This window comes from Cynara cardunculus (genome assembly GCF_001531365.2).
Source record: "Cynara cardunculus var. scolymus isolate 2C chromosome LG 15, CcrdV1, whole genome shotgun sequence".
Classification (NCBI taxonomy): Eukaryota; Viridiplantae; Streptophyta; class Magnoliopsida; order Asterales; family Asteraceae; genus Cynara; species Cynara cardunculus.
This window is the reverse complement of record NC_037542.1, coordinates 9,399,236-9,406,956: the sequence shown is the minus strand read 5'-3', so window position 1 is coordinate 9,406,956 and position 7,721 is coordinate 9,399,236.

Sequence of the window (7,721 nt, the reverse complement as noted above, 5' to 3'; positions counted from 1 at the left end):
TGAATGTTAATATGAATGATTTATATCGAGATGTACCGAATCAATTTTCTTTTAAAGCACAATCCATAAATGAACATGAAATTAAAAATGATAATGATTCAGATTTTTTCTTACACTTCTCGTTATAACTTTCTTTATTATTAAATTATATATATAATCTATATATATATATATATATATATATATATATATATATATATATATATGCATGTGTATAAGAGAGAGAATCGAGTCACATGCCATATTGATTGGTACAAAGAAAAGAAGTTTGGTAACGTGCAACTGGGTGTGATACAGTACTGGTTTCCCAAACCTCCAAAAATAACCACAAAACAAAATCATAAAATACAATTAAACTAAGACTAAGTTACCATTTTCGTACTTTTGGTTTATTAATACTTTCAATTTTCATCCCTTTAGTTTAGAAATTTTAATTTTCATCTTCATAATTTACAATCTATTGTTATTTTCGTTTCTTGAACTAATTTCCACCTTAAAGTACAAAGGACCAAAATAATACAAAATTGTAAATCATAGGAACCGAAACAACAACAAATAAAAACTAAAATAATAATAAATTAAAAACTATAAGAATAAAAAGCGTAATTTCTAAACCATAGAAACAAAAATCATAACTTTTAGTAAACTATAGGGAACAAAAAACATAATTTACTCTAAAACAAACACCTTGTGAATCGTACATGTTTATATATTTATAAGTCATTAGTTTGGGTACCCGTACAATGCAGAGGGATGCAAAAAAAAAAAAAAACTTTGCAAGTCAAAGGTATAAAGTTTATGCTCATTATAAATTTCAAAATTTATAATTAATATACAGTTGCATTAACAAAAGAAATGAAACCTAAAGTAAAATGTTATTTCAAACCTCACGAAAAACCCCAAAGTTAAATATTATTTCAAACTCAAAGAAACAACCAAAGTTATGATATTTTCTAATATTGTTAAATCAAAAAAAATTCAAAATTTAGCTCATTTTGAAGGTATTGACGAGACGATAATAATGATATAATTTATAACCACAAGGGTGGTGTCTGATTGGTTTGAGCTTGACTTTAAAGGTCAAAAGTACCAGGAGGTCTCAGGTTCAAATCTAAGGAGAAATAAAAATCCCCTTGTGGCCACGGAGGTTCAAATGCGGTGACTCCGGGATATCTGCAAAACAGGTGGTCGCCCTAGGATTAGTCGGCTCGCATAGCGGGTTGGATATCCAGGTTAATCAAAAAAAAAAAAATATATATATATATATATATAATATAATATAATATAATGTATGTTAGTTAATATATGATTATGTATTTTAATATGGTAAAGGTGTAAAATAAAAAATAACAAAAGTAAGAGATATAAAATAAATTAAATAACTAATTAGAGTATATAAAGTGTAATTTAGAATTGAAAATAATTTAACTTTTAATTTAACGTGAAGGTTGTCTAGCTTTAAAAATATATACATTTAGCATAATAAATTGTACGTCCTAAAAATTTCAAGAAAACTGAAACTCCGCTTTTACAATGTAGTATATAGCTATAATCAAAATTTAAACGTGCTTATATATTTGAACTTTATAAATCTTAGATTTTACAAACAAGTTAATCATTCTCGAGTTTGAGCTCATTATGAGCTTACAAAATTTGAATTCTATAGCGGTGACTCCGGACTAGCTGCAAAACAGGTGGTTGTCCTGGGATTAGTCGATTCGCATAGCGGGTTGGATATCCAGGTTAATAAATAAAAAAATTGAATTCTATGTTATAATGTGTAACTCAAAATTGTTAAATGAGCATCAATTTCGAACCCAAAATTGTGATACTATTTTCTCAAACCGAGTGCAAACAACCAGTTACGTTACTTGTGTCGTTAACACCCTTAACCCAATCATCAGATTAACGTTTATGTAAACTACGTCTTTTTGTCAATTAATTGGTAAAATAGAGACTCATACAAATTAATCATGTGTCAAGAACCAGATTTAAACTGGTCATATGGCTTGCTAAAAATGCTATTTTTATCACCGGTCTTTTGAAATTATGGTTTTTGCGCTTATAGTTTATAATTTGTTTTCGTTTTATTCTTACTACTAATTCCATTAAACTTGAGTTGTTAACTCATGAGCATTACGGTTTTTTTCACATTTTATCTAGTTTTCTATTGAAAATTAATAATAGTGTACCAAAATCCCACCCCCTTTCCTCATACCAAACTCACTCTGGTGATTAGGTCATTTTACGTTATATTCTCACGTGGCCCTTTAAGTAGGACAATTTGGTCACTACAGCAGTGTCATTAGACAAAAAAATTATCAACTTCAGGTCATCTTCTCTGGTTTCCTTTGGATTCAGTAATCTAGGTGTATCAACTGCAAAATTCCAACGACTTGTCTATGAAAGAGATGCGTTCTCACCCACCATACATTCGAGGACTAGTCGAGCAATTCGAGATGGCTTCACTAAAGTCTTCTTACAGAAAATTGGGTTGAGATCCCCTTAGAAATTGATTAAGAGATTGAATGAGAAACCTAGTGTGTCTATATCAACATCCAATGTATAAATAACTAGTCATTTATAGTCACAGATTCATTTGAGAAGTGCTAAATATATGAGACGCAGAGAGTGAAACTAGTCATTCCACTAAAAAAATAACGGTCAATATTTAAGGAGGTTGATTGTGCAGCACCAGATAATTTGATCGCATGGTAACAGCCATGCAGAAGATAAATGGGTAGTTTCATAACTTTTATAAATATGTGGCAAACAAGTGCCTTATGTGAACCCGTGTGATTCACATATGAACTATATGTAGTGACGGCCAAAAACCGGTCCCACAATGCCGATCATGACCGGTCTCGATCGAAAAAGGTGAGCCCTATTAAGGTTATGTGTAACCGATTATGATGATCTGGTCTCGGTCCCGCTCCCGGTCCCGACCATTAAAAAAAATTAATAACAAATTTTTTTAATATATTATACAATTTGTAATTGGGTCACTCAAATATACTTTAATAATGCGTTTTATTATAATTAAAACTACATTGTCTTTCAAAAATACATTATAAAATGATTTGAAAATACACTAATTCATCATCGGTTAACCATGTCGTATTGATTTGAAGAGTTCCAGTCTATTGAATTCTTCTAATAGTCTCTTGGTCATCAAGGTCATCAATGTCAAGTTCCTCATCATCGTTATATTGAGAGTAAGTGTCGTCGGTATCATTAGTTGGCGGTGTACTTAGTCACATGGCGATTTCATTTTCTTCCAAGTTTTCCTACACCGCTTTAATCTCCACCTCTGACGACGTCGTGTGTTGAATTCTATCAACGTTATCCAAGTAATCATTCAAATAGATGCAACACTTCACGAACTCCGAGCTTAGTCTTCTCCGACGTATCGAAATAATCTTGTCACCAAGAGAAAAAGCAAACTTCCGAAACTACGTTACTAGCTTCGATTGTTAGTATATCACGTGTCATGCATGTCAAAACCGGGAATTGAGGTTGCTTTTGTTTCCAAAAATCTAATAGATCAATTTTTTCAAAATCTTCGACATCATTTGCGGGACATGCGGTCATAAAGTTAGTATGTACATGCATATTTACTTCACTCAAATCGTTATCAAATCTACTTTTTTACTTGATTCATTTAAAACATCTTTCATTAAATTAGTCATCAACTCTTTTCGACTTTGGCAATGACCACTAGAAGAACTAGAACCCGCAAATCCATGACTTGAAGAGTTTTGTTGTTGGTTTCCTCCCTCATAAAAATGTTTATAATGATCAAATAAATCTTGAAAATTACGTTTAAACAAACGTTTTTGTTCCATTGAGAAAGAATTATCCGTAGTCGTATTTAAACCAAAAGTCACACATATTTGTGTAATTAAAACTTCAACATGGATAACATTTAAATACATGTTTAATGCTGCAGCACAAAGAAAAACAAATGAGATGCTCATAACATATTTTAACAATTTCTTTTTCATTAAACTCATCAACCTTCCCAATCGTGATGGTCTTCGTATTGTACAATCTTACTTGCCAAAATATATAATTGATTTAAAAGTAAAGGGTTTGTTGGATAGTAAATACCGGATAAAAGTGTTGTCGTATTTTTAAAATCGCCTAAAATATCGTACAATCCTTCAACCACGACCCAATCAATATTTCCAATAGAATTTTGCGGGTAGTGGTGTTTATAAAATGAAAAAAAAAATTGTTTTATCAAATTTTCAATCATAAAACAAGTCGAATTCTATCGAACATGTATGTCGAACCACGGTCCCAAAGTTTTAAAACCAACGTCTTCACAATATTTTTTATATTCCGCATTCATTTATTACCTTTTGAGAAAATTCGCCGCAACATAAGTCTAAACTTATCTATTACAGGTTTACAAATATTTAAACCGTCTTGAACGTCTAAATTTATTATGTGTGTACAACAACGCGTATAAAATAATTTAACGTTTAAAGTAGGTGTCAAATGACACTTTAATTTTTTCACACATAGTTATTACTAGAGTTATAAAATGAAATGCTAATTATTTTAATAGTTAAATTATAAAATGCAAGATATTTTTTAATAATTGAAAATTGACGTGCACCCGAATGTGGCGCACCAAACGGTTCAAATGTGATTACACGTTTGAATAAATGCCACAATGAAGGCTCAATCCAATGTGCCGTTATGCAGATATAAAAAAACCAGCAATCCGTATAGTGCGCTCCATACATCACACGTTAAAGAAATATTTTAGGCAAAAGAGCAAACATTTGTTGTATTTCACCTCGACACATTTTCCACATTGTAATTGCATCACGTCTAAGGGTTTGACGACTTACCGGCTTGTATCGTGGTTGTAGTATTTTTTGGATCAACTTCGTAAGGTGAGGATTATCGAAATGTCCGAAAGGCAACCCGACTTGAATGACACATTATGTTGTCATTTTTCGGTTCAACTTGGTATCATACGACTATATTTGACCTTGAGTGTCAAGTATCGGTTGGCTTGAATCACCCCCCGAACTCAACAGCGGACATGTTTTTTCGGTGTGCCAACTTAAAGTATAATTTCCTTCCACCGTAAGAAGAGCTTGACACATTTTGCATTGTGTCTTTCCTTTCCCGTTCGTGAGGACCACCAAGTTGTATGAATTCCAAATCTCGGACTTTCGTTCGTGTTCGGCGAGAACTTGACAGCTTGTTCGTTTGGTGTATCATGTTGTTCACCGACCATTTTGTAAGACAAAGAGAGAAAGAAATGAGAATTGTGAAGTGGAAGCGAGAAATGAATACAAGTCGAAGTCACAAAATATAGCAAGAAACCGAGAATTGTGAACCTTTTTTTTTTTGCGTTTTTTGCGTTTTGTAAGTTGGTATGTAAATCTTTCAACCATGACACTTATATATAGTGTTTCGAAGGCAAAAATGACAATAAAACGGTCAGTAAACAGTCATAAAACGACTAGTTTTTTTGAAAAATTGGGTCGGGCCGGGTCTGATCCATAACTGGTCCCGGTCTGTCTCGGTCCCTCGAATCACTACAAAAGAGCAACTAGTCCTGGTTTCCGGTCCCGGTTCCGATCCTCCGACGGTCTCGAGCCCGGCCGAGCCGGTTTGGCCATCATTAACTATATGTGCATATGTGAACCGGTGTAATTTACATATTAATTAATTAATTGATTCACATCTGAACTATAAGCTCATATGTGAACCTGTCTGATTCACATGACCTATTTAACTCATTCACATATGAACTATCTAGCTGAATCATATATAAACTATTTAACTCATTCACATATGAACCTGAAGATCTACACCTAAACTATTTTAAGTAATTCACATTTAATTGATTCACAGATTAATCTTAGATTCACATATAACATTATAGTTTTAGGATCAAAATCAAAATCTTGCTCAAGAAAAATTGAATTTGCATTTGAATCCCCCCCCCCCCTCTCTCTCTCTCTATATATATATATATATGTGTGTGTGTGTGTGTGTGTGTGTAAAAAAGCTTATAAGGATGGTAATCAAATAAGAACAAAAAAAGGTTGAGAATCGTGAAAATTGATCTAAGCCATTAATTGATTTTAATCCATGGATATTAAAGGCAATAACAATTTTGAAATTTATGATTTTATTATGGATTAAAGTTGAAATTGGTATGATCTGCTAGATTATAATTGAGAAAGCTTACAAATGGAGTGTTTGAGATTGCTTATTTGAAACAACTTATGTTTTTATATAAAAGTCGTTATCAACTTATTAAAAGTTAGAATGGTTTAATTTTTTCAAAAACTTCTTATTACCGGTTTGACACCGGTATAAGTTGTTTATCCAAACACTCAAAAGTACTTATTATCGATGATACATCGTAATAAGTCAATAAGTTATTTTTATAAGCAATCTCAAACACTCCAAAAATCTATTGGGTTTCTGATGCACCAACACCACCTCCACCGCATCCACCTACTACTCCCTCATCGCCTACCAGCTTCTAAACGCCACCACCTTCTCCTCTATCCAAACCATCTTTAAAATCAAAAACCTCCGCAACGTTATCATCGTTAACAACCTCCCCACCGCCACCCCATATTTTATGAAAATTATGTTTTATTTGATGGGGTTAAATAACATGGTAAGTATGTGTTTCATGAGGTGAAATAACATATTTTATGAAAACTGTGTTTTATTTCATGAGATAAAATAACATGTTGAGTATGTGTTTCATGAGGTGAAATTACATAGTTTATGAAAATTGTGTTTTATTTCATGAAGTGAAATAAACACGGTGGGTATGTGTTTCACGAGATAAAATAACATGGTGAATATGTGTTTCATTTGATGAATCGCTGCTCCCAAAATGACGGTTATGTTTTTTTTCCTAATTAAAAACAGCTTTAACTAAAACCATAAAATCAAAACTAAATTAAGACTTAGATCTATTCTCACGATTCTTAACCCTTTTTTTGGTTCTCACATGATTTAACCTATAACTTATAATGTGTTATATGTATAACTCATCACAAGGTAAAAATAAAACAAACTTTTCAAAAAGAAATCAAGAATTAAAATAGTCAAACAAAACTAAACAAACGTCTTCAAGAAACCTCACACAAACATACCTCCCCTCACCTAGCCGTTACAGGAGTTAACATGATGTCTGAAGCATGTCTTGCGTCATGGCACGCCTTTTAGCGTTTGGTTTGCAGGAATGAAATGGAATTGGGGGGATTTGGATTTAAAATTCATTCCAATCCTGTGTTTGGTTGGCAAAATGGTCAGGATTTGGAATCCCAGGTTTTCATTAAAATCCCTTAAACATGGGATTTGGAAATCCTTCGCATATGGCCGGGATTTGGAAATCCTTCCTTCGACTCGCTTTCAGATCCCGCTTTCGTTCTCGCTTCCCTTCCCGTCCTCTTGCTTCCTGCCGCCCTAACCCGCCGGTGCTTTCTCCTCCTCGCCGATAATCTTTCCTCCTCGTTGTCCCGCTTGAACAGGTTCTCTCGCCGATAATCTTTCCTCCTCGTTGTCCCGCTTGAACAGGTTCTCTCGCCGGTAATCTTTCCTCCTCGTTGTCCCGCTTGAACAGGTGTTCTGGCCGGTAATCTTTCCTCCTCGTTGTCTCGCTTGAACAGGTGCTCTCGCCGGTAATCTTTCCTCCTCGTTGTCTCGCTTGAACAGGTGCTCTCGCC